Raw genomic sequence first — 12,735 nt, forward strand, 5'->3', positions numbered from 1 at the left:
CCAATCGCCTTCGCATCAATAGAACAGGAAAAAACCAGTGTCCGCACTACCTCCAGAGTCGTCAAAAGAAAAGCCCTAACCGCAAAAATTCGAACGAACCCCCGCATCTTGAACCAGATATCCAACTGGGAGATCGTCGCCTGGACAAAACCCGAGAGCACCTCGAAAAGGTAAAGACCGCACCCAAAACCAAAACTCAACCCACCCATACTGTCCTACCTGATTCAAAACACAAACACACGAACATCGCATAGCAGCCCAAAATCGGTCCTCATCCCTACCTAGCACCGATATCAGACCAAAAGGGAAGTAGAGCTCAAGACGCCTATAATCCCACAAAGAACGACGACCGGCAACAAAAGGATGAGAACCATAAGAGCCGAAGCACCCCGACCCGACCAACGGCGAAAATCCGCAAGACATCCCCGAATCAAGAACCAGAAACCAGATCCCGAGGAAACCCCAACAAGATCGCCGCCTGGAGAACGGCTTTGTGACCGGAGAAGTCAAACAGGTAAAGACCGTCGCCGGAAAGGGAGAAAGCGATGTACCTTTATTCAGACGGAAAGCACGTAATCCCGGACCACCGGCGAGATGTCGGTGTCCGGTGAGGAGAGCAGCAGCGGTTGGACTACAAAACAGCTATGGATGATGATGAGAAGATGATGGCGGCTGTGTAAAAATAGGGCAACCGAATTTGAAGAGAAGGAACTGTACGGTATAGGAAAATTGCTTGTTGGAATAAGTTAGGTTATGAATTTAAATGTGAAAATTAAAGATGACAGGTGACAGAGAAAAAAGAAGTAAGTTTAAAAAGAAGTAAGATTAAAGATGGATTGTGGAACTTGGTTGTTGGGAGTGAAATAAAAGAGAGAAAAAGACGTCGAAAAAGATGGGTGAGGGAGGTACGGTGGTATATAGTATTAAATTTTTGTCATAAAGTATTTTGTTAATTTAAGAATCTGCGTGTTCTTGTTCGTTGTAACTATAATGGCCGAAATGTGCTTGTCTTATGATTCGATATTAGTGTCACCAGCATTTAAAATTTTGGTTTTCGTTTCTTCGTAATTTATCAATTGGTTGTAAGCTTAACATCTTAATGTGTTTGATAAGTTTCTCTTTAATATTTATAGACAAATTACAGGATAGTTCTTGTGTTTGTTTAAAAACATACAGATAGTCCACACTTGATTTTTTCAACTGAACAGTCCAGAAATATGGACTTATTCCACGGATACTCCAAAAATGTCACCTCTGTTAGTTTTTTCCGTTAACCCCAAACATGTTACAAGCATGTGATGGTATTTTCGTCTTTTTATTCTTTTTCTTCTCCAACTCATCTCTCACCTTCATCTTTCTCTTCTTTATCCCCAAAATCAAAACTCAAATATATATCCAAATCAAAAACCAGATAAAGTAAGTTTAGAAAATCATATCATATACAAACATATATACAGGAATACATATCTGGATTTTTGTTTAATCAGAGTATTTATACAAGTGATATAAACAGATATACCAACCTAATAGACTAAAAGTCATATATAAACTGTGACGCCCCGTACAAAATCAACGTGTACGGATCATCAACAACAGGATCATTACAAGGTCAAACACTATATGCTGTTTTACAATAAGTTTGCATTCATAAAAGAGGTGACGTCTTAACCAACATCAAATGTTTTACAACCGAAAGTATGCATCTACGAATAGGAAGCAATAATAATAGTACGTGACTCGAAGGTCATTACAGATTCATTGTTTCAAAAGTAACATAGTTTGAATGCAAAATAAATGTTTCATGCGGAGACATCTCTAACAAAAGCAGCGGGTGTCTACACAGCAAGACTACAACAGCGGAAGCATCGTACCTCTAAGCATCTGAGAAAACATGCTTAAAAATGTCAACACGAATGTTGGTGAGCAATAGTTTAAATGTAACAGTAATGTAAGGTAGGCCACGAGATTTCGTATTTCAAAATAGTATGAAAAGTATATGTTCAACCGTGGGTACTTGGTAACTAACTTAACGTAAATATCACCCCCTAAAAGTACACTTGGCGAGTGCGTAAGTTTACGAAGTATTAAACACCCGTTAAATGCTAGCGCGACTAGCCCGAGTGGGGATGTCAAACCCTATGGATCCATATCTAAGATTCGCGTTCACCGTTCAAAGACCAATGACTAAACGTTACCGAGCTAAGGGGAAAGTTTATGCCGTTATATCCCCTACACATATATAAAGTTTAAGTACTCATGCCTAGTATGTAAAACGTAAAATGCGCAAGTATTCTCAGTCCCAAAATAGTTAAAGTAAAAAGGGATGCTATAACTCACAGTGAAAAGTAGTAAAGTCGATTCGAGATAAGTAAGCAAGTAGTTGGTTCGAAAGGTCCTCAACCTAAGTTAAAAGTTACTAAGTCAGTAAATCGTTCCCAAAGGTTTAAAAGTATGTAAATTAGGTCTTAAGTATCATCATCATTCATCATAAGTCAAAAAGGGTAAAGTAAGTTTCAATCAAGAATAGAGATCGAAACAAAGGCTGAATTTGATCAGCTGCTACGAACTCTATGTAAGTCGAAAAGACGCGTAATCAGTGGCTATGACTCCGTATGTGAGTCCCCTAGTTGCTGACCAAATTCCAGAACTAAACTCGTCTTCGTTTGACCGTGGCGACGGTTTAAGTGCGAGTAGGTCAGAAATTTCAGCACAACGTTACAAAGGTGTAGTGACTTTCGGAAGGCTATAAATCCTAAACCGTAAATCGAATTAAGACGAGTCTTAAACGAAAAGTCATATACTCGAACCGAAAATTCTGGAAATTAACTTTTCCAGTAGCCCAGGTGACTGATCAGACCTCAAAAACAGTAAGCAAAGTGGTCCGGTGGGTTCTTGGTGCTTGATGCTCATCACGGTTCTCATCCTTGATGCTTGTAGCTTCAAGTGTACAACTTGTTGATGTGTTTGCATCACCTTAACCAAGTTTTGACCATCATGACACTAGTGTATGTCTAAGATAAATAGCACAACTCATTTAAGGGTTGTAAGAAGGTTGATGAACCAAAGTTACATCAAGATCTTAGATCCGACACATACATGAGTTCTAATAGTAATATTAAGCTATAAACTTGAAAGTAAACTAAATAAACAAGATCTTAAGTTGTAGAACTTATATCTTAGTTAGATCTTGAAGATCCTAGACTAGAAGTCTAGATCTAGTGTTCTTAAGTTAAATCCTAAGTTATAGAACTTGGATCTTTACTTTAATAAAACCATAAGTTATGAAACTTAGATTTTTATCTTGTAGAATGTATATAAGCTTATAAGCTTTTGTTTTAGACAAAATTGGAAGACCATAAGCTATAGAACCTTAGATCCAACATAAGTGTATGAAGTTATAACTAGAAAGTTTAACTTCCATGTTCTTGAACTTACAAAGTTTAAACTTTAGTTTCAAGAAAAATGAGATCAAGTTTAACTAGTAATACTTGACCACAATAATAAAGTCACGAATTGAATTACATACAAAAGAAAGAAATAAACTAAATCTACAAGTAACAAGTTCATGTTTGTTTCATACTTAAGAAGATTCAAGCCAAAGCTTGGATCTTAAGAAAATAAACCTTAAGTTTACAAAGCATGAACACAAGTAAGATCTTAAAGCTTATGAACTTTAGATCTTTATAATACTTCAAGTGTAGAACCATAAAATAACAAGCTTAGATTCTTGTTCTTGACTTCTCATCAAACAAAGGATGGAAGAAGCAAGATTACATGAAGATACAAACTAGAAAGTTTGATCTTTAACAACAAACAAGTAACAAGTAGAATGATGATGATAGTATTCGGTTTTCAAAGGAAGAAGAAAGAAAGAAAAAGATATATTACTTACAATCTAGAGAGGAAAGTTGGGAGTAGAGTGGTGTAAGTAAGATCTGTGTGTAAAATGAAGTAAAAACTAGCTTATAAGTAACAAAAAAAAAAAAAAAAAAAAAAGAAATTGAACCTCCCTCCCCTAGCCCCAATGCCGACGGTTCTAGCTTCAAAAGGGGATGGTCAAGTTGATCTTTCATGTGTGGGAAGGTGGTAAATGCTAGGAAGAGGTATAAAGTTAAATGCTTGGAAAGTTGGTGCTTGCATGCTTGAACATCTTTGTCTCCTCACTTAATTAATCTATGTTTAACCTTAATAAATCACTAGTAATATGATGGGCTCACTAACTAGTCCATTAAGTGGTGTAGGGTGGGCTTCGATAGCCCAAGTCCAATAATAAAAGCCCATGTAATGTATGCAACAAGTTAGTTAAAAGCCCAAGTAATTAACTACTTACATTAGTTAATTAGAAATAATTAATAATAATTAATTATGAATGTAAATAATATTCGAAATATTATTCGTGAAAAGCGCGTGTCGAAAAGACGAGTCGGGACATGGAAAGTCAAATACGGTGACAAGGAAAATGTATAAGCATACATTTATTAAAGCGCAAGTATTAATAATAAATATTAATAATATAAGTTGGAAAATCCAGGGTCGTTACATTACCCACCCGTTAAAGAAAATTTCGTCCCAAAATTTTAAGCTGAGGTAGATGGAGGAGTTTGGAAAAGGAGAGGATACTTCTACATCATTTGATCCTCTCGTTCCCAGGTAAACTCAGGTCCTCGTTTGGCATTCCATCGAACTCGAACGATCAGAATCTTGTTGTGTTTCATAGTTTTGACCTCACGGTCCATAATTTCGACAGGTTCTTCCACGAAGTGGAGTTTGTCATCAATCGTAAGTTCCTCCAGTGGTATGACAAGTTCCGGTTCAGCAAGACACTTCTTCAAATTTGATACGTGGGAGGTAGGATGAACTGAGCTCAATTGAGTCGGAAGATCCAAACGATAAGCAACGGGTCCAACATGCTCCAAGATTTCAAAAGGACCAATGTATCGCGGGTTGAGCTTCCCACGTTTTCCAAAACGGATTACACCTTTCCAAGGTGCGACCTTCAACATTACACGGTCACCCACGTTGAATGCGAAGTCTTTACGTTTAAGGTCGGCATAACTCTTTTGGCGATCGCGAGCCGTCTTAAGTCTCGCTTGAATTTGGACAATCTTCTCGGTTGTTTCATGGACTAACTCGGGTCCGGTGATTTGCTTTTCGCCTACTTCAGCCCAACAAATAGGAGAACGGAATTTGCGGCCATACAATGCTTCGAAAGGTGCGGCATTAATACTCGAATGATAACTGTTGTTGTAAGAGAATTCGGCTAGCGGCAAATGCCTTTCCTAAGCCTTTCCGAAATCAATGACACAAGCACGCAACATGTCCTCCAAAGTCTGAATCGTGCATTCGCTTTGTCCGTCGATCTGCGGGTGATACGCAGTACTCATGTCGAGACGAGTCCCCAAGGCTTCTTGCAAAGGATGCCAAAATCTGGAAGCAAAACGGGTATCGCGATCTGAGATGATCGATAAGGGTACACCATGACGAGATACAACCTCTTTTATGTATAGTTGAGCGAGTCTCTCCATCGTATCCGTTTTCTTCATGGCTAAGAAGTGTGCAGATTTGGTAAGACGGTCAACGATAACCCAGATGGTATCGTATCCGCCCACCGTCTTTGGTAGCTTTATAATGAAGTCCATTGTTATCCCTTCCCACTTCCATTGCGAGATTTCCAGTTGCTGAAGTAACCCAGAGGGCCTCTGATGTTCGACCTTAACTTTCGAGCAAGTCAAACACTTACCAACATAAGTTGCAACATCCTTCTTAAGATTTGGCCACCAATACTGCTCCTTGAGATCGTGGTACATTTTACCGGCTCCTGGATGAATCGAATATCTCGACTTGTGGGCTTCATCTAATATAAGGCTCCGTAGATCTCCATAACGAGGTACCCAAATTCTTCCGGCAAAGTATCGGAGTCCTGTCTCCTTAACCTCGAATCGAGAGACGAGTATGTTCAAATGCTCATGAGATATATTCTCCTCTTTGAGAGCCTCATCTTGGGCTACTCGAATCTGGCTATTGAGATTTAAATGGATGGTGATGTTCAAGGCCCGAACACGAAGAGGTACCATTCTCTCCTTTTGGCTCAAGGCGTTGGCTACAACATTTGCCTTGCTAGGATGGTAACGAAGTTCACAATCATAGTCGTTCAACGTCTCGATCCATCGTCGCTGTCTCATGTTCAGTTATTTCTTATCGAATATGTGTTGGAGGCTTTTGTGGTCGGTGAAGATAGTACTTTTAGTTTCATAAAGATAGTGTATCCACAATTTGAGCGCAAAGACAACGGCTCCAAGTTCGAGATCGTGAGTAGTGTAGTTTCGCTCGTGAATCTTCAGTTGACGAGAAGCATAAGCAATGACCTTCGCTCTTTGCATCAATACGCAACCAAAACCATTTTTCGAGGCATCGCAATATACAACGAAATCGTCACTGCCTTCAGGAAGTGATAAGATAGGAGCGGTGGTTAACTTCTGCTTCAGGGTTTGAAATGCTGATTCTTGTTCGTTTTCCCAAACGAACTTCTTCCCCTTGTGAGTCAGTGCGGTTAAAGGACGCACAATCAGAGAGAAACCTTCAATGAACGTTCAGTAATAACCGACGAGGCCTAAAAATTGGCGGATATGAGTCAGAGTAGTGGGGGTTTCCCACTTGCTGATAGCTTCGATCTTTGCGGGATCAACTTTGATACCTTGATCGCTCACAATATGACCCAGAAATTGGACTTCCTTCAACCAAAATTCACACTTGGAGAATTTGGCATAAAGTTGCTCTTGTCTCAAGAGTTCAAGCACTAGTCGAAGATGTTGCTCATGTTCTTATTCGCTTTTGGAGTAGATGAGGATATCATCTATGAAGACGATAATGAACTTATCCAGGTATGGCTTGCATACACGATTCATGAGATCCATAAACACGGCAGGTGCGTTGGTTAAACCAAATGGCATCACGAGAAACTCATAGTGACCATAACAGGTTCTGAACGCAGTTTTCATCAGATCGCTCTCCTTCACCCTCAACTGGTGATAACTGGATCGCAAATCGATCTTAGAGTAAACGCTTGATCCATGCAGCTGATCGAAAAGATCGTCAATTCGGGGAAGGGGATATCGATTCTTGATCGTCAATTTGTTGAGTTCGCGATAGTCGATACACATGCGGAAAGATCCGTCCTTCTTCTTCACAAACAAAACAGGAGCGCCCCAAGGTGAAGAACTTGGTTGGATAAATCCACGGTCTAGCAGTTCTTGTAGTTGACTCTACAACTCTTGCATTTCGGAAGGTGCGAGTCGACAAGGTGCGCGAGCTACAGGTGCAGCTCCTGGCACTAAATCGATCTGAAACTCCAATGCTCTCGCTGGCGGTAATCCAGGATATTCTTCTGGAAAGACATCAGGAAATTTGTTCACAATTCGTACATCATCCACGCTTTTCACCTCGGTTTCTAACGTTTTCACATGTGCTAAAACAGCAAGACGTCCTTTCTTCAAGATCTTTTGTACTTTCATGCAACTAATGAGGTTCAGCTTCGAGTTACATCTCTCTCTATAAATAATCAGTGGCTCACCATCTCCGTGTGGTATACGAAGAGCTTTATCTCCACAGATAATGTCGGCTTTTACCTTGGTCAACCAGTCCATACCGACAATCACGTCAAAACTTCCCAATTTGATGGGTATCAAGTCAATCTCGAAATCCACACCAGCTATGTTGATAATACCTCCTCGGCTAATTTGGTCAACTTTCTCAAGTTTTCCATTGGCTACCTCAACAAGCATACTCTCCTTTAAAGGAACTAAAGACCAATTTATCTTAGAGCAAAAGTGTATACATACATAACTCCTATCGGCACCAGTATCAAACAGGACAGAAGCTAATAGATTGTTGATAGTGAATATACCTGTAACCAAGTCGGGGTTCTCACAGGCATCCCTTGCGTTTACGTTGAGCTCTACCACATGCTAGCCCGCCATCCTTTCTCTTGTTGGGGCATTCATTTCTGAAGTGGCCCTGCTGTCCGCACTCATATCACTTCCTTGGTCCAGTAGGGTTTGTCTTTACAGTTGGGGTGGTGATCTTGCAGTCTTTGCCAATGTGCCCAGTCCTTTTACACTTTTCACAGACCACGTTGCAGTACCCGGTATGATGCTTGTAGCATCTCTTACACTGCAAAAGGCTACTCTTGTAGTTAGGGTTTGAGCTAGGGTTCGAGTTGGGGTTCCTTCCGTCGTTATTTCCCTTGAAACCCTCATGTCTCTTAGCTGGGTTTTGATCAAAGACCCTTCCCTTGTTGTTGTCCCACTTACGTTTCTCATTACTAGCCGATTCTAATTTTGCCTTTTCTGGTTCTTTGCTGGTAATTTGGTTCATCAAGGTGTGCGCCATGCGCATAGCTTCCGGGACACTGGCTGATTTAGAAGAGGTGACATTTCCCTGAATGGTCTTGGGAAGTCCCCACAAATACCGTTCCATTCGCTTAAATTTCGGGGTAACCATCGTGGGGCACATCAGAGCTAATTCCAGGTACCAACGGTTATAACCATCCAAATCGGTTCCCACAACCTTCAACTCCCAAAACTCAGCTTCCATTTTCTTTATCTCCGTTCTGGGGCAATACTCCTCGATCATGGCCCCTTTAAATTCCTCCCACGGTGTAGCGTAAGCCTCGTCAATACCCTTAGCCTGAGCAAATGTGTTCCACCAGGTTAAAGCGCCGTCCGACAGTGTACAAGAGGCATACTTGGTTTTGTTCATCTTTGAACAGTTGCTCACAAGGAACACAGCTTCTAATTTCTCAAACCACCTAGTCAGCCCAACTGGCCCCTCAGTACCACTAAAATTGTGGGGCTTGCAGCTCTGAAATTCCTTATAAGTACACCCATTACGAATGTGCTGGTTAACCGGTGGAGCTTGGGGGTTGATATTCGCTATAGCTGTGGCTACTCGTTCAGCTATCATTTCCTCAATCTGTGCTGTTGTGGGCGATTCCCTAATTCTTTCGTTTGCCATTGATCTTCTAAACAAAATTTTTGACTTAAGTCAAAATCCAGCATTCAATAAATAATAATGCAGTATATGGTAATAAAGATACCACAAAACCAGATACAAAAAATAATAATAATATTACAGTATATGGTAACCAACATGGAATCAACATGACACATGTTAATTAAGTAATGCAACTAGATATAGATACCACAAAATCATCATACAGTAACGTAAATAGAACACCGTACAAAAATTAAACAACACTAAGTTCCATTCATTAATAAGAAAGTTGCATACATCTGCATAAGGTTCGTACAATACATGAGTAAAATATGAAACTACAAACGGGATTACATAATGAAATCTAATACAATAGCCCTATGGCGACGGTGGGTAAAGGATGTCTATTATGTGGGACATCTGGTTCTCAAGCTCAGTTACCCGAGCACATGGGATATGCACTTCCCTCATCAGTTCCTCGACGATGGGGGATGCTGGTGGGGCAGGCGGTGCAGATGGTACAGGTGGTGTCGGTGGTGCAGACGGTCCAGCACCAGAAGTAGATGGTGCATAACGTGAAGCCTTATGCACGAATGGATCAGCAGGATACGGCACAAGCCGCTTACGGGCGGTAACCCTAACTAACTGACCATGTGCGTCCAAGAACGGTCTACCTCTGGTAACCCCTGGAATAACAGTACCATCGAAACGATACCGCTTCTTCGGCGGGGTAGAGGGTGGCTGAACGAGTGCCTCCTTAGGGTCCTCGTCGGAATCCTCATCGCTGGAGTCATCGGATGATGAGTCGTCGGATGATGAGTCGTCTGAATCATCTAAAGGTGGATGTGCTCGGCCGGTAGTCATAAGTCGGTATCTGCCAGGCGGGATCGGCACGACACGTCCATCAGGAAGGCGTCTGACCCAATGTCCTCGCTCATCACGGAAATGACCGTCCCCATTTTCCCCAGGAATCATAGCACCACCGGAATGGTGCTGTGGCTCCGGGAGTCCTGGGCTAGGCAGAGCTGGAATCTCCTCTGGATCCTCGTCTCCGTCTGAGATGATCATCAGGTCAGGTGTGTGGCTACTGTCCCGAGAAGACGAATCGCCTGAGTCGCTGGAGGGTAGCGATGACGGGATATGTGAGTCAGCGGCAATAGCAGGCGAGGTGGAGGATGAATCGGAGTCGCTCTCCAAATCAATGATAATGGACGGGATATCCGACATCTGAACAAGGAAAAATAACTTTTTCCATGTCAGTAAGTCATATAGCAAGCACGTATTAGGCAAAGTAACTATGACAGTCTAGATCATCTATAGCAGTAAATAGCATGGAAATGATAACAAACCCTACAGAAGTGTCATGCAATCGAAAGCAAATAGTATCATGCAGTAGTGAAAACAAGTAGCAGTATATGACATATAGCAGTAAAAGTAAGCAGCAGCATGCAGCAAATTCCGCATAAACAAGTAAACTAGCAAGTTGTAGATTAGTCCTATTAGTGAATCCTACTCGGTCCAGTCTAGACTCACTAATGCAACCTAATTCCCTACAACCAATGCTCTGATACCAAATGTGATGCCCCGTACAAAATCAATGTGTACGGATCATCAACAACAGGATCATTACAAGGTCAAACACTATATGCTGTTTTAAAATAAGTTTGCATTCATAAAAGAGGTGACGTCTTAACCAACATCAAATGTTTTACAACCGAAAGTATGCTTCTACGAATAGGAAGCAATAATAATAGTACGTGACTCGAAGGTCATTACAGATTCATTGTTTCAAAAGTAACATAGTTTGAATGCAAAATAAATGTTTCATGCGGAGACATCTCTAACAAAAGCAGCGGGTGTCTACACAGCAAGACTACAACAGCGGAAGCATCGTACCTCTAAGCACTTGAGAAAACATGCTTAAAAATGTCAATACGAATGTTGGTGAGCTATAGTTTAAATGTAACAGTAATATAAGGTAGGCCACAAGATTTCGTATTTCAAAATAGTATGAAAAGTATATGTTCAACCAAGGGCACTTGGTAACTAACTTAACATAAATATCACCCCCTAAAAGTACACTTGGCGAGTGCGTAAGTTTACGAAGTATTAAACACCCGTTAAATGCTAGTGCGATTTGCCCGAGTGGGGATGTCAAACCCTATGGATCCATATCTAAGATTCGCGTTCACCGGTTCAAAGACCAATGACTAAACGTTACCGAGCTAAGGGGAAAGTTTATGCCGTTATATCCCCCACACATATATAAAGTTTAAGTACTCATTCCTAGTATGTAAAACGTAAAATGCGCATGTATTCTCAGTCCCAAAATAGTTAAAGTAAAAAGGGATGCTATAACTCACAGTGAAAAGTAGTAAAGTCGATTCGAGATAAGTAAGCAAGTAGTTGGTCCGAAAGGTCCTCAACCTAAGTCAAAAGTTACTTAGTCAGTAAATTGTTTCCAAATGTTTAAAAGTATGTAAAATAGGTCTTAAGTATCATCATCATTCATCATAAGTCAAAAAGGGTAAAGTAAGTTTCAATCAAGAATAGAGATCGAAACAAAGGTTGACTTTGATCAGCTGCTACAACCTCTATGTAATTCGAAAAGATGCGTAATCAGTGTCTATGGCTCTGTATGTGAGTCCCCTAGTTGCTGACCAAATTCCAGAACCAAACTTGTCTTCGTTTGACCGTGGCGACGGTTTAAGTGCGAGTAGGTCAGAAATTTCAGCACAACGTTACAAAGGTGTAGTGACTTTCGGAAGGCTATAAATTCTAAACCGTAAATCGGATTAAGACGAGTCTTAAACAAAAAGTCATATACTCGAACCGAACATTCGGGAAATTAACTTTTCCAGTAGTCCATGTGAATGATCAGACCTCAAAAACTTAAGCAAAGTGCTCCGGTGGGTTCTTGGTCCTTGATGCTCATCACGGTTCTCATCCTTGATGCTTGTAGCTTCAAGTGTACAACTCGTTGATGTGTTTGCATCACCTTAACCAAGTTTTGACCATCATGACACTAGTGTATGTCTAAGATAAATAGCACAACTCATTTAAGGGTTGTAAGAAGGTTGATGAACCAAAGTTACATCAAGATCTTAGATCCGACACATACATGAGTTCTAATAGTAATATTAAGCTATAAACTTGAAAGTAAACTACATAAACATGATCTTAAGTTGTAGAACTTAGATCTTAGTTAGATCTTGAAGATCCTAGACTAGAAGTCTAGATCTAGTGTTCTTAAGTTAAATCCTAAGTTATAGAACTTGGATCTTTACTTTAATAAAACCATAAGTTATGAAACTTAGATTTTTATCTTGTAGAACGTATATAAGCTTATAAGCTTTTGTTTTAGACAAAATTGGAAGACCATAAGCTATAGAAACTTAGATCCAACATAAGTGTATGAAGTTATAACTAGAAAGTTTAACTTCCATGCTCTTGAACTTACAAAGTTTAAACTTTAGTTTCAAGAAAAATGAGATCAAGTTTAACTAGTAATACTTGACCACAATAATAAAGTCACGAATTGAATTACATACAAAAGAAAGAAATAAACTAAATCTACAAGTAACAAGTTCATGTTTGTTTCATACTTAAGAAGATTCAAGCCAAAGCTTGGATCTTAAGAAAATTTACCTTAAGTTTACAAAACATGAAAACAAGTAAGATCTTAAAGCTAATGAACTTTAGATCTTTATAATACTTCAAGTGTAGAATCATAAACTAACAAGC

Source organism: Rutidosis leptorrhynchoides, chromosome 1, assembly GCF_046630445.1.
Source record: "Rutidosis leptorrhynchoides isolate AG116_Rl617_1_P2 chromosome 1, CSIRO_AGI_Rlap_v1, whole genome shotgun sequence".
In the NCBI taxonomy this organism is placed as follows: domain Eukaryota; kingdom Viridiplantae; phylum Streptophyta; class Magnoliopsida; order Asterales; family Asteraceae; genus Rutidosis; species Rutidosis leptorrhynchoides.